This window comes from Oculina patagonica, chromosome 4 (genome assembly GCF_052425735.1).
Source record: "Oculina patagonica isolate OP01 chromosome 4, crgOcupat, whole genome shotgun sequence".
NCBI classification, from domain to species: domain Eukaryota; kingdom Metazoa; phylum Cnidaria; class Anthozoa; order Scleractinia; family Oculinidae; genus Oculina; species Oculina patagonica.
Genome location: NC_135761.1, coordinates 45,914,685 through 45,928,867, shown reverse-complemented (window position 1 = coordinate 45,928,867; position 14,183 = coordinate 45,914,685). Strand labels below are relative to the sequence as shown.

At 41.3% G+C, this 14,183-nt stretch overlaps 1 pseudogene; it reads right to left on the bottom strand.

Moving 5' to 3' along the window:
- Window positions 1-226: 226 nt before the first annotated feature.
- LOC144647940 (uncharacterized) lies at window positions 227-1,384 on the bottom strand (annotated as a pseudogene).
- Between the last annotated feature and the right edge of the window lie 12,799 nt (window positions 1,385-14,183).

Here is a 14,183-nt window from a genome sequence, read left to right as displayed (position 1 = left end):
GAGTGTTCAGATTCTGCGGTACATGCTTTCTTGTCAGGTAATTCTGGACGTTTGAACAATTCATGATCAGGCAATTCCGGATCAACGGTAGAATGGCGGCCATCTTTTACTGGTAATGGCTTATTTCCTGTGACGCTCGGTGTTGGAACATTTCCCTTGCTTACTTTGGGCACAAAAGTTGTCTGGCACGGCACAAACGAACGCTGGTCGGCTTCCATGATTGTGGCTAAAATTTGTTGTTTGGCTTCGGACTTAGCGATTTCGGTTTCCAGTGTTAAACGCTCTTGCTCTTGTTGCAAACGAAACCTTTGTTCTTCTAACGCTTGACGTTTCTTAAACGCAGCTGCCTCTGCTTTCAGCTCCGCGATACGAGCTATTTCCTTTGCTCGTACAACCGTTAAGGATGAGGTACTGCTTCTTTGTGAACCACTACGATTCGAACGACGTGATTGTCTTGTTGAAGACTTAGAATAGGTACGAGAAGCGATCTGACTCGCAGAGTCCTCAGGGTTGATTTCAGAGTTTAAGCTTAGCGATAATTCCACACTTCTAATCCACTCTCGAACCTTTTGACAGAAGTTGTCTGCTTGCGAAGACTCGTAAACAAATTGTTCCTGACATCTTGTCACGCTTGTCTCGTCTTGAAGATTCGACAAATAAGTAACATGAGCCTCCTTAAATGCTTCGAATGCAGCCATAAAACCAGGCGTTTTCTCCTTCACAAGCTGAATGTTCTCCTCGTATAATAACAGCGCGTCGATTTCGTTCCTCTTCGAAGTTACAGCCGAAAGATAACCCGATCTTTCCTTTTTGAGACGACGAAGTTTCTCAAAGAGAACGCCTTCCTGATCAAGATGTTTACTCGGCACCCTCGTGCGCGCGCTGACACGAACGCCAGGATCATCGGGAACTTCTTCGTTCGCATCCATTGTATCCAGGTAAACTCAAAAATTTTAAACTTATGTAGCTGCCATAAGGCGAAATAAATTCTCGCGACCAGTAAACCACACAATAGTAAACTCTCACACAGTAAACAGTATATTTAGATTGAAGTTCAGTGTCTTTAGCGAGGTCTTTAGCGAGATCTTTAGCGAGGTCTTTAGCGAGGTTTAAACTGAAAAGCAAAATAAAGAAACTTATAAAGCACAAATTACAAGGTAGCGAAAACGAACTATAAACAAACTTACATTTTTTGGCGCTGTGGCCGCGAAAGTGGTTATCTGTATAAAACAGGCGAAAACTGCAGAAAACTGCGCTACAGCTCGTACAACACTATGACGGAAAACTAACTAAACGACGCCGTGAATTTAAATATAAAAGTAAAAACAAAAGCTAATGATGTAATAGAATTCCTAAGGGATCTGAAAGGGCGCGAAATATGTAAGATCCAACAGCTTGTGTCGGCTAGCCGCTCGGTTTGCCGTTGTTTACCCAAGATAAATAATTCCCAAAAACACCCTAAATATCCCAAAGTTAATAAAATATCCCTCGAAATACTAAAAAGAACCGACACCTAGATAATATTAAAATTTCCCCGTAAAATATGAAAAGAGTCACCAAAAAAACTTATATTAAAATCTTCCCATAAAACCTTTAAAATTTTCCAAAATATTGCCCAACATATTATTCCCCCCTTTAGAATGGCGCCTCCCGGCGGCCATCAAAATAAGAAAACAGGTTTGAAATTATAACATAAGTGAAAAGAAAGTGAATAGTAAAGTGTCAAAATGAAAGTAAAATAAGGAGAAGTGTCTCTAAACGTATTCATAATGTCGTTGTCGCCACATGCTGTAGGGGTAACCTGGTTGACCAGTGGGGGCGTCCCATTCTTCCTCACTGTCGGAGCCGGCGAGAGGTCTGGAGAAATAGTAGTTGAAGATTTTGACAAGACCGCGGAAAGTGCGGTATGACCACGGAATGTCGGAGAAGGTAAAAGCCTGGAGCCTGGGAGTGGTTGAACTGAGCCAGGTAATAAAATGTTCTGCGGTGTAGGTCATCCCGTGTTCAAACATCCAAGTCAACATGAAAACCGTGTCCATGTTGTCTAGGACTTCTCTGAGCGTTGCGGGCAGGTTGAGAGACCGAAGGGATGCCCTGAGAAAAGGCCACGAGTACTCCTCGTCAAAAACAAAATACGTAATAACAAATAAAACATCCATGTGTGAGACTGGTTGAGAGGCGAAGGTAAGGTCGCCGTTTGCGAGTGAAATTATAATTGTCACGGTATCCTCGTCGAAGAAAGGCTGTGGAAGGCAAATTGTCTTAAGGCCGTGTGTACGGCCACAGTGTGGGCACCAGCGATAAGGGGAGTTGGCAAAGGCTTGAAAGTACGAAGAAATGTTAGTGAGGTGACTCACCGACGTCATGGTCATCCTGTTGCCCACCTTGTTCTGCATTCTGAATTGGCAAGGTAAGCAACGGGCGTCTGCAGGTGTTGCACCGACTGGAATTTCCATGTTTCCTGGAGTGGAAGTAAAATGACACGAAGTTAAGTATAAGATTCAATAGGCCAACACTCAAGGCGGAATAGGCGACATAATCAGCTGTTAGAGAAATGGACGCTTCCTGAATATCAGCAATGTCAGCAGAGGTTGATTGTAAGGATTGAGTTAATTGGCCATCCAAAGCGGTGAAAGTTGCGTCGAGGCTGTCCAAAATGGATTGGTTCAAGGCCACTGGTGTAGGTACAGATAATGTTACATGATTAAAGTATTCCATGGTTGTGTTAGCCGTTAGTGAAGCCCAAGGTACAAAATGAATATTAGCGGCTGAGGCCAGCGGTACAGACACAGTCATGTGCTCTGGGCAGCGCCCAAGGCCGGTGATCATGCCATCAAAGCTTTCGTTGCAAGGGAAGTGGTATACGGCAAGTGGAGCCGTAACCAAAGTTCCTGAACGCAACTGTAGGGTAGTGGTCATAGTAGCCAAAAAGATTCGTCCACCAAGGTTTAGCATCGGGTGAAGGTTAGTACAGTCTCTAGCTTGCACGTGATTTCGGGGAAAGGTGAGTTTAGAGTCAAGGTTAAAAGGGAAACCAAGCCAGCTAATATTAGTAGCGACATTAAGCAAGTTAGTTGGACAAATAAATGTTGACAAATCTTGATAGCATTTACTTAAAGCCTCTGTGGTTAAAATCTGAGTAGAATGGGGGCAAGTTAAGAGCACAAGGTTTTCCCTAGTAATTGGTCCAGTATAACAAACGTTAGACGAGTTGAACTTAATAGGAGTTAGATTCTCAACTGTACAAAATGCCTTTCCATTCGGAATTTCTGGTAATGTTAAAAGAACACTAGCTTCTATGTATGACCCATGATGCTCAATATCGACCATGGGGTTGATTAAGACTGAAAAACCATCGTCTAAAGCCTTAGCTGTATGTGCCATTTGAGTATCTGTTGACAAACGTGACAAAATTTGAGAGTGTAAAAATGAAGGTAATTGTGGAAAACCGAATAATGATTGACTTTCTAAGCTTGCAAATTGATGTAAAACATCCTGAATCTCAGCGAGTCGCAATAAAGAAATAAATGCGCGATTTACAGCTGTGGAATGTTTGGACAGAAATTCTAGCATTGTAGAATCATGACAAGTATTTGATTTGGCGAACGCATTCAACTGAGATTGCCACTGTGAAAATGTGCGATCAACGAGACGAATATCTTGTGAAAGTCGATTTAATTTGGTAGTCAAAGCGTTGTTCGTCCTAACCAAATAGACAAATTTGCCATTAATCGTATGGATCAGAGATTGTGCGAGACCTGAGCTAGATGATATTGATTGTAAAGTGACTTTCAAATTTGCAACGTGATTGGGCTCACAAGAATGACCGAGCGCAATATAGATTTTTTGTAAAACTCCGAGAAGGCCTGCATGACAAATTAAAGGAAACTACTGTGGCGTTGGCGATTACCGTCCTGTAAAAACATTTGTTCAGTGCTGTGAGTTCTTTACAATTTTTAAGCGCCCATGCTTTGCATGCGGCCAAGGTTGGCTGGTAATGACGCGGGCAAACCATGCGACTAGGCAACCCTGTAGCATATTGAAAATACCTCCTAAGATGTGAGTCACATTCTAAAAGGTTGGAAAAACTGGACAGTGACAGCAAACGAGTCATTACCTTCTGTGTACCTTAAATAGAGTGGAGAAGGCTGGTAAAGAACGCGTTATAAGTAGCGGAACAGTTGAATTTTTTATGGGGGGGCCCGGGGAAAAGGGTTTCAGTTTTATGGTTGAGTACATTAGCTTAGTATCCGAATAGAAAATAAGCGGTCGAACATTATGGCTAAGCATTAGCGATGAAGGGTAAAACGTTACTCGTTTGCCTGTGGAATCCATATGGTCAGCATTGGTCATGAGCATAAGTGTAAGGATTGCTATAAGGTTAAGATTACGCATCAAACGTATTAGTAAGGAGCATAACGGCGTGGACGTGACCATGGTGGCCTAAAAGAGACGAAACGATTACGATTAGAATGCCGGTGAGCGTGGTTAAGAATATAAGAGGCTATTGCATCATGGTAACTGTGATAAAGTAAATGGTTCCCGTTAGAATTGAAATGTACGCCGTCTGGCAAAAGAATGGGCGCAACATTTCTAGTCACTCGTTGGTGAAACCGAAAGGTAGCAAAGGGTATCTGCTTAATGAGTCGCAACAAAATGTAGTTTAGGTGGTAGACTCTAGTTTTATATGACGGGTAAGCAAGGTTACTTGGATTACGTTTGCAAACCTGACTTACAATGATGTGTGGAACATTAAAAGCGTAATGAAGTAGTTGTATCAGATGTAAAATATTAGCTGCGATAAGTGGCACAGGTGAGAGCGGATTACACAAATCATTAGATCCTATTTCCAAAATAATTAGTGTTGGCTAGAATGAGGTTACAAAATGTAAGTCGAAATCACGTAACGAGTTGACCGTTCTTCCTCCAACCCCTTGAATTTTGACCAAAAAGTTGTCAGCCAATCCGAACCGCCGATCCAAACAAGTAAACTGTGCCCCTTCAATAAATTTTTCCAGGCGCCATATAAAAGAATTACCTAAAACCAGTATACGATGATTTGGGCTAACCATTTTGTTTAGATAATGAACCTAAAAAAAGCAGAGTTAAAGCAATTAGATTGTTGAAGTTGTAGCATGAAAACTCTCAATCAGTCGTGGATCTAAAATGTTAGAGGATGGTTCCCTAGTGGCCTCCGACGGGGATACCCAACCCATTTCACTAGATACTCGAGTTTCCCTCTACGATTGCGACTGTCAAGTAATTTTTCTGCATTGAATATGGTCTCGTTATCAATTAGTGTGTCAGAAGTGTTTTCATGTGAGGATGGCGTGTTCTCTGTACTTGGAGTGTTCGTGACCGTATCGGTTTGTTCTGGGGTAAAACTGTCACGTGGTAAGTCAGATTCTGTGAGATATGGTTCATCTACGTCTTCGCGTGGTGGAGTGATTGGGCGGTCATGAGGATCAACATAGATTTTCATGCGGTTAGCATGCACTATCGATGTTACTGGGGTGTTAGAGCAAGTACGAAGGTGGTAATGTACGGGGCTTAGACGTTCTACAACACGGTAAGGACCATGATAGTTGTGCAATAGTTTCTTAGATAAGCCCCTTTTTCTTTGTGGGGTAAAAACCCAAACTTTGTCACCCTCCAAAAAGTTAGGCTCCTGCGAGGAGCGATCATAGTATTCCTTCATTTTTTGCTGGGCGCGAGCAATATTTTCCAGAGCAATTTGTTGCAACAACTCTATGTTCTTAACAATTCTGCACCTGTGTTCGCTAACATCCATCTGGGAGTCGAGGTCCCCGCCCATAGAGGCAAGTAAAACGGCGACTCCCCAGTAGATTCCGATGGAGAGGTACGAAGCAAGAGCGCAGCGGGGACAAAAGGTCCCGTCCTTCTATTTGCACACATTGACATCTGTCTGACTAACATCCATTGGAAGTCGAGGTTCCCGCCCATAGAGCAAGTAAAACGGCGACTCCCCAGTAGATTCCGATGGAGAGGTACGAAAAGCAAGAGCGCAGCGGGGACAAAAGGTCCCAGTCCTTCTGATTTTGCTTACAAACGTTGACAAAGTCTGACAAAGTGTGGAGTTCATTTTTTCTACTACCATCCGTTTGTGGATAATAAGCTGTGGTGTTTAGCTTTTTGATGCTTTGTAATTTGCACACTTCAGTCACTAATGCGGAAAGAAAATTTGTGCCTCGATCTGGCAAGTCCTAGGCCACCGTGTCGTGGGATAATTCTCTGCAAGCTTGGCTATGTGGCCGCTGTGATATCACTAACTGCAATTCTCAGGCCATTTGGTTAAATATTCTGCGACGACAGATATCTATTTCCGCCACGTGACCGGAAGTGGCCCTAAACAGTCGACAGCCAATCGGTCAAACGCGCCCTCAACTGGTATTGGTAGAAGCGGTGCTCGGCTTTTCGTAGGTTGTTTGCGTGGCACAGTCTACGTATGATCGACCCAATGTTTGACTCCTTTCATCCCCTCCAATAACGCTCTCTTCCTCTTTTAGGTCTTTAGCCTAAATGTCCCCCCGATGATCATCATGGGCATGGACTACACTTTGTAACGTAATGGATGAGGTAGTACTAGCTGGACATTTCATCTTTGTGGCTTTTCCTACTCTGTGTCCAAATTCGTTGCTTTCTCGTCTTCACATCCTCTGATGGAGCATGTTTAGCGAACATTATCTGAGGTAGAGTGTCCTTTTCAGTAGTCATATGTCATGGTCCTGATCTTTTCTTTGATTCATATCGTTCGGTTTGTAGCCAGCACTGCTATAGCATTGAGATTACATGTACCATAAGGTCTCCTGTCAACGCATCTGCATTACCATTTGATTTACCTGGTCGATGAATAATTTCAAAGTCAAATTGTTGAATTAATAGAGACCATCGAGCAAGGTGTCCCGTAGGATCTTGTATAGACATAAGCCACTTCAAGGCACTATGATCAGTATGAATGTAAAATCGGCGACCATACAAGTAAGATTGAAAACGCTTAATACCATCAATAACTGCAAGAGCCTCTCTTTCAGTTGCACTATAGTTTCGTTCTGCCTGGTTAAAGTCTCTACCTGCGTATGCAATGACCACCTCTTTCCCATCTACAATTTGCCCTAGTGTCAGCCCTATACCTGTTTGGCTAGCATGGACATATAGTTGAAAAGGTAGAGAGAAATCAGGGTACGAGAGGACTGGGGCCGAAACGAGCGCGCATTGGAGAGTATCGAAGGCTTTCTGACAGTTCTCGGTCCACACAAATTTCATGTTCTTACTGGTTAGTCTGTTTAGTGGCGAGGCAATTTGTGCAAAGTCTTTAATGAAACGGCGGTAGTAATTCCAAAGTCCCAAGAAAGCTCTTATGCCCGTGTTGTTTTTAGGAACTGGAAAATCCCTTACTGCCTGAATTTTGTTAGGATTGGGGCTTAGTCCCTCCGCAGACACCACGTGACCTAGATAATCCACTTTTCGTTGTACAAAATAACATTTGCTAGGTTTTAATCGAACGTTGGCATCTCTCAGGCGTTTGAATACCTGTTCAAGATGAAGTAAATGATCATCAAACGTTCTTGAAAATATGATTAAGTCGTCAATGTAAACTAGGCAGATGTCCCATTCTAGACCCCTCAAAACATGCGTCATAAGCCTCTGAAATGTAGCTGGACTGTTGCAGAGCCCAAACGGTAAAACATTGAATTCATAAAGACCATTGTGAGTGATAAAAGCGTTTTTTTCCTTGGACTTTTCGTCCAACAGTAGTGCCTTCGGGCCAGGCCTTAACTATTTGAGCTGCCCCTACGATTTGATATCTTCGGTTCCATTCTGTTCTTGGTTCTATTAAACCAACCTGTCCGATTGTTCCAACCCACGGGTGTCCTAAATTCCCCAGGGACTATAACTTCTGAACGAGGTGGGAGAATGAAACTTAACTTAGCATGAATAAATACAAGGTCCCAGGCTGCTCACGGGGTCTTCCGTGGACAAATGTTGCCATTGACCCAAAAGGGACTGGGTCGAGATTTAATTCCACAATGCGCTGTTGTAAATCTATCTTGAGCATTATAGTATTCTAGGAAATCTCGCCCCAATATCACATCATAAGCTATTGTTTCTATAATTAAGACATCAAATGGATAAGCCTTATCATCAATCACGAAAGGCACTTGTACTTGTCCGACCACAGGTATTGTCTGTCCATTAACAGCTTTAATTTGTGTTATTGGTGTTGGCGACGGATGATGTTTAGTCAATTGCGGAATTTGTCGCCATATCGCTGCCCTAATAGCGCTGACATTAGCAGCTGTGTCTATCAAAAGAGTAACTGGTTTACCATTTATGTGTCCAGTAATTAAAATATTCTGTAATTGAAATATTCTGCGAAGGCGACACTAACGGTATAGAACTCAAAAGTGCAATAAACCTATCATTAACGTCAATTTCTCCCTGTTTTGGCATCACATGTGCATAATTATTTGATTCTTCATATATGATAGGCTCTTCTTTAGTTTCTATGTCATTATTTTCACTGATACATTTAACTGTCACCTCCTTTTGTTCAAGTAAACCTTCATTATCTGTTGTGAGTCTATATCTTTTGTCATGTTTAGTCATGCTTTCCAGGTTTTCAAGTTTACTAGACTTATCACGGTACTGTTCATCGACAGACTCGCTATCACAATTTGTGTTTATTTGAGCTGACTGTATCTTTATGTCACGCTGGTCAGCGGTTATTGTGCTCAGGTCTTCTGTGCTGACATTTCCAAAACAAACAAATGATTGTCGCGGCGGCGCATAATTTGCTGTCTGTGTAATTTCAATTGCATTTCCCTCTTCTGGAATATCACTACAAGGATTCATTATTACATCATGCTCGCTAACATCGCTACATTTCGTAATAAATGTTGTTTTTATTTCGTTTTCATTATCAGAACACAATTCATCGCAGTCTCCGTCAATCAAAAGATGTACGCGAGGCCTACGGAATAACTTAACAATTTTCTTCTTTAATTTTGAACACGAAGACTTAAGCGTTTTTGTTCTGTTAGCGAAAAACTGTTTCTTTTGCTTCGAGCAACATTTAACAAATTTATTTTTTACGTGGGAAATTTCTTTAGCAACTGTTATTTTTGTCCAGGATCTTCGATTTGAATTTGACGTTGTCCTAATACAATTCCTGGTTCCTCAATTTCTGCTATTTCAAAATTCAATTCTTGCACCTCCGGCGTCATAACCGCATCAGCTAAATTTATTTCATGTTGAACTGTAGAATTAGTTAGCAACATAGAATCTTCTAAAATTTCATTTCCACAAATTACATCACTGCTTTCCTTAGTTACGTCAGCGCTATATTCACTTTGCCGTGAATTAGTTTTAAAACCATAAGTTTGAGTCTGATTTAGCGCAGTTTCACTAAATTCTCCCTGCGCGCTTCCTGTATAATATTCGTTTTCAGAAATAATTTCCTGCATTTCACGCATATTGTTCGATTGCGTATTTAATTGTGTCCCAACACCATCCATAAGTTCAAAATTATCATGAGCAGAACTGTTATTGTCCTGGATTAAACTAACAGTATTCATTTCTACTGTGACAGGCTTGTCTTTTTCTTCCTGAGAATCTGGTATATCAAACCTAACTGTTTTAGTTTTGTTTACAAAAACTGGTTCGCTATTTAATTTGCTACACTCAAGATCTGCTAAAGTTGTCTTTGGACCTGAATTTTCCTCTGCTAATTCTCTTTCTCTTCGCTTGCGGTCTTCCATTTGTTCAGATCGCACTGCAAAATATTCTGGCTTAACTTCAGCTATTGAATTGTTTTCGAGCCTCCCCGGGATAGAAGACTCGCGCGAATTAAACACAGCTTGATTCTCAGGTTTGTTATCACTACTTAAATCAACATTTCCTTCAGATCTAGTAAATTCTGTCACTGGCACATTAGTAGAAAGAACACAAGTCGAATCTTCGCTAGTTGAAATATTATTTACATCTAAAACGACCCCTTCTTGTCCCGGTTCAAAAAAAGTCGAATATAGTTTAAATTTTGTTCACCAGGAGGAACGAAACTGCGTCGTTCATCCCCGGCCCTCGGGTTTGCATCCCGTGTTCGCCCTTGAAAAGGAATTCGCGGGTCCCTATTATCAGCTTGTCGCTTCCTACATGCGAACGCAATATGGCTTACTTTTCTACAGTAGTGGCAGATGGGTCGCCCGTCAAAGCTACGGTGGTTTCTATAGTCTTGGCCGTTGGTTTGTTCATTACGAGCTCTGCGTATTTCTTGTCTCACTTGTCGAGATAAGGGCTTTTTTCTAAAGGCTTTTCTTTTTTAAATTCTTGGCCCTGGGATCTACCGCTATTGTATGGCGTATTATAAGCCGCTACAGCGGGCTGTGAATTATTGCCGCTAGTTTGCATTTTGGCTAAAACTTGTAAAATTTCGTCTTTTCTATCTGCCGGCTGAGGGTCTGGCAAAGACTCCTTTAAGCGGGCCTGCGACTTTGCGTGTTCAAAGCTACTGGGCTGTTGTAAAATAACATAATTCTTTATAGCGGGTTTGAGGCCCTGTATAAAATAATAAAAAGTCCTATTCACATAGTATAAATATCAATCATATATAAAATTCCGATCTCTGCGGCGCACGCTCGAGGCAGTTATGGTGTTGAATTTAAATTCTTTTATATAATCTTTTGTTCTTGTGGGGTTAAACAAGTCGTTTTTACTCAACTGCGTAAAATCGTGTTCCTTAAAACTGACCATGTTCCACAGAACGGAGCCTTTATGTGCCAGAGAATCTTTCATATAGTAAATAAATGAACTGATAAGCTCAAAGACTTCCTACAATCTATATGAACGTATATCGCTAAGTGTTGTTTTAAATTAGTTAAAATATCAAAGGAACAGGGATTTTTTTACAAATCACGTGCACGCGCTCATATGTTAGTCCAGTCATAAATATCTCGTAAAGTTGTCGATGTCAGTCGTTGTACTTCGTGCATACGCTTTAAATAAATGCATAATGATGAGCCTAAGGTGTCCCCCACGGCCTTAACTGGAGTGCTTATGGCAGTGTATCATTTTGCCTTGGCTTCTTTTATATGTAAAGATGTTAGATCTAATGCCAAGAAAACAATAACAACTATTAAACAGTGGTCTCTTAGTGTGATTAGAACGTACATGTAGCTTTGTAGCCAATCAGAGCATGTGCAGAATCTAAACTGTTTTTCAGTTCGATAAAGTAAGTAACGTATTAATTTGTATTGTCAGTGAGTGTTTGCAAAGTTAATTGTTTGTTCTACTTTTTTCAGCCTCAAAGGGTCCTTGAATCCTTCAAAGCGGCATCGTGATCGCTTCAATATCGAATTGGACAACCTAGCAAAACTTCTACCATTTCCCCATGATGTGATCCAGAAACTGGAAAAATTGTCTATTTTGCGACTCTCAGCTGGATGAGCCGCGCGACCGCCAGTATTAAATTGCCAGGACGCTGAAAATTCCAAACGGTCACACGCAAAAGCCAGTTACTGGGGGCGGGGAGAGAGAGACCCTGGGAACAAGGTTGTAAAGGGCTCTGGTCCATGCTAGAAGCCGTCGATTTCAGCAACAAGAACAAGAGATTTTCTCAGGCTCTCTTTCTTCTCTGTCTTCTCGTGCTCTCTTCGTTCTCTTCCACACCCTTCTCTCTCTCTCTTTTCAATCCTCTGTCTATTTGCTTCTTCTCTTTTCTTTTTCCTCATTTCTTCAAGTGTTCTTCTGATTTCTATTTCTTGCAATTCTTTCTTCTTCCTTTTCAAGTCCCTCCTCTCAGTGTCTCCGCTTCGCTTTCTTCTTATTTCAGCTTTTTTTCCCTCAACTCTGCTTTTTTTTTTGGGGGGGGGGGAGGGGGGTGGGGCGCATTGTGCACGTGGATGGTGCTGTGCTGGAAGCTGCTGTGTTGTTGGAGGTTGCTCTGCTGCGAGATCTTAAACTAATTCGTTCAACAGCTCCCTCATTCTCTTCCTTGCTTGCTTTTCAGCATTCTGTGATGATAGGTTTTTCCACTGACGAGATGGGAAACGGAACTGGACTTTAACGGCCGATAATAACATGACTTGGGGGAATTAACTCTAGAGCACTCGCTCGCTGCGGAAATGGAAACTCATCACGATATCCTGTACACGGGAATCTGCGGCAAGTGGAACTCAGACAACCCAGGACACACAGAAAACTGATTCTCAACGCTGCTTTAATCTTCTCTTGAACTGTTACATCAATCAGAGGTAGACGTAAATCGAGATTACAGTTACAATCTTGTTACAAACTTTTATACTCACGGCTGTCTGAATATTACATCAGCTAAGTAAACGAGAAACGTTACATAAACGTCTGGCACGAATTCGATGACTAAAAATAAAGCATAATATGTACATTTCACGTGTGCCAATTGTCTCAGCGAAGGTTCTGGAAAGTTCGGTATAGAAATGTAAATTAAATTTCTTGCCACGTTGGCAATATGTGCTAAATTTAGAAAGTACTGGCTCAGAGTAATTTTACTTAAGAATCATATGACTACGGCTACTATTTTTATGGGATGATTACATCATTCATAGTACAATTCTGGATTACAGTAATTTTACTGAGTTAAAATTTCACGAACGACCGTAGTTTTACTGATTCTACATTTTACAAGCGAAAATGATTTTTATTGAGATTATAATTCATAATTCAATAATGCGGATTTTCCCCTAACATTCCTCCCTCCTTAGTTCGAGCCCTCCTGGACCGAGCGTTAGACATAACAATCAATAGCGACAAAAAAAAAACGTACATGAAAAACGAAATAAAACAATGTTCAGCGTTGAAAAGATAAAACAAAATTAATAAACAGTTATGAAATACCGATGGAGGAGAGCCAGATGGCGTACTCAATCGCTTTGAACTTTGTTGAGACCATCTGTCCTTCCAGGCTCGGACACAGGTGCCCCACGGTAGGACATTGAAGATCCTACAAGCTGCGGATGTCTACGGGAACTGGTAGAGAGGACTGAAAAATTGCGTCTCAAAGAATCGGAAGCTTGTTCCGACCTTTGACGAACATCAGAATTCGCTGCGGGCGTTCAGGTCCTTTGGTGTCGGCCAAGCATTCTAGTAGAATGTCATAAATCGTGTGCGCAACGACGCTTGGAAATAGGTCGGCTGGTAGCCCCTGTGACGATAAGGACAATCCATGGACCATGGCACTCTGATACCGGTACGTTGCCAAATTTGCAGCAGACCATGACAGAAGACTGCTAGAATCGAATATCCAGGAATACAATCCCTCGATTCTGTCACATGCCATGGCCGGGCATTTCGGCTCAAAAGGTTCATCTAGATCTCCATGTTGAAAGCCATCTAAGTCGGCGGTTAAATATTAATTTACCATTACTGAAAACTGATTTTTTGAAAAAGAGTTTTCTTTATGCTGGTCCTAAATTGTGGAATTCCTTGCCTAAGTCAATTAAGTCAGCTAAATCTCTTGCAGCCTTTAAAAGAGGACTGGAAGATATTGACTTTGATATGTTACTATCTTCTTATTGATAGCTTGTCCCACTCTAATATTTATGTGTTATTTAACTCTATTTAAATTTTTAAATCTCACTCGGCTTTCATGAAAACCAATGTAATTGATGGAATTCCGAGGTTAAATAAAGTATCACTCACACTCACTCACTCAGTTTAGAAGCAGACATTGTCATAAGGCCTATAGAACTGACTGAAAACGAGGTGGAGCTCTCAAATGGACCAGCTAGGTTATTTAAAAGGAATTACAAGAAAATAAAATAATAGGTTGAAAAGGGCAAACAAAAATAGTGATAGAGAGATTACACCTTGTAAATAGAAATGACATCGTAAAAAGAAGCAAATGTCAGCTGGATCGATAGAAAACAGATAACGGCAAAAAGAATTTTGTTTAAAATGGTAAAAACGAGTGGGATGACAGGGCTGAAAAAATATTTCGTAAGGAATCGGCAAATTAAACAGCAAAAATGGCAACACGTTAAAACAGAAAAAGAATGAATGGAAATCTTAACAGATGACAAGCTGCACAAACTCACCGCCTACAAAGCAGTGGATGTAGATGAATTAGACGTCAGAGGAATTCTAGCAGGATTGCGACACTGCAATGAGTGTAATTTGTGTTGAATGAATAA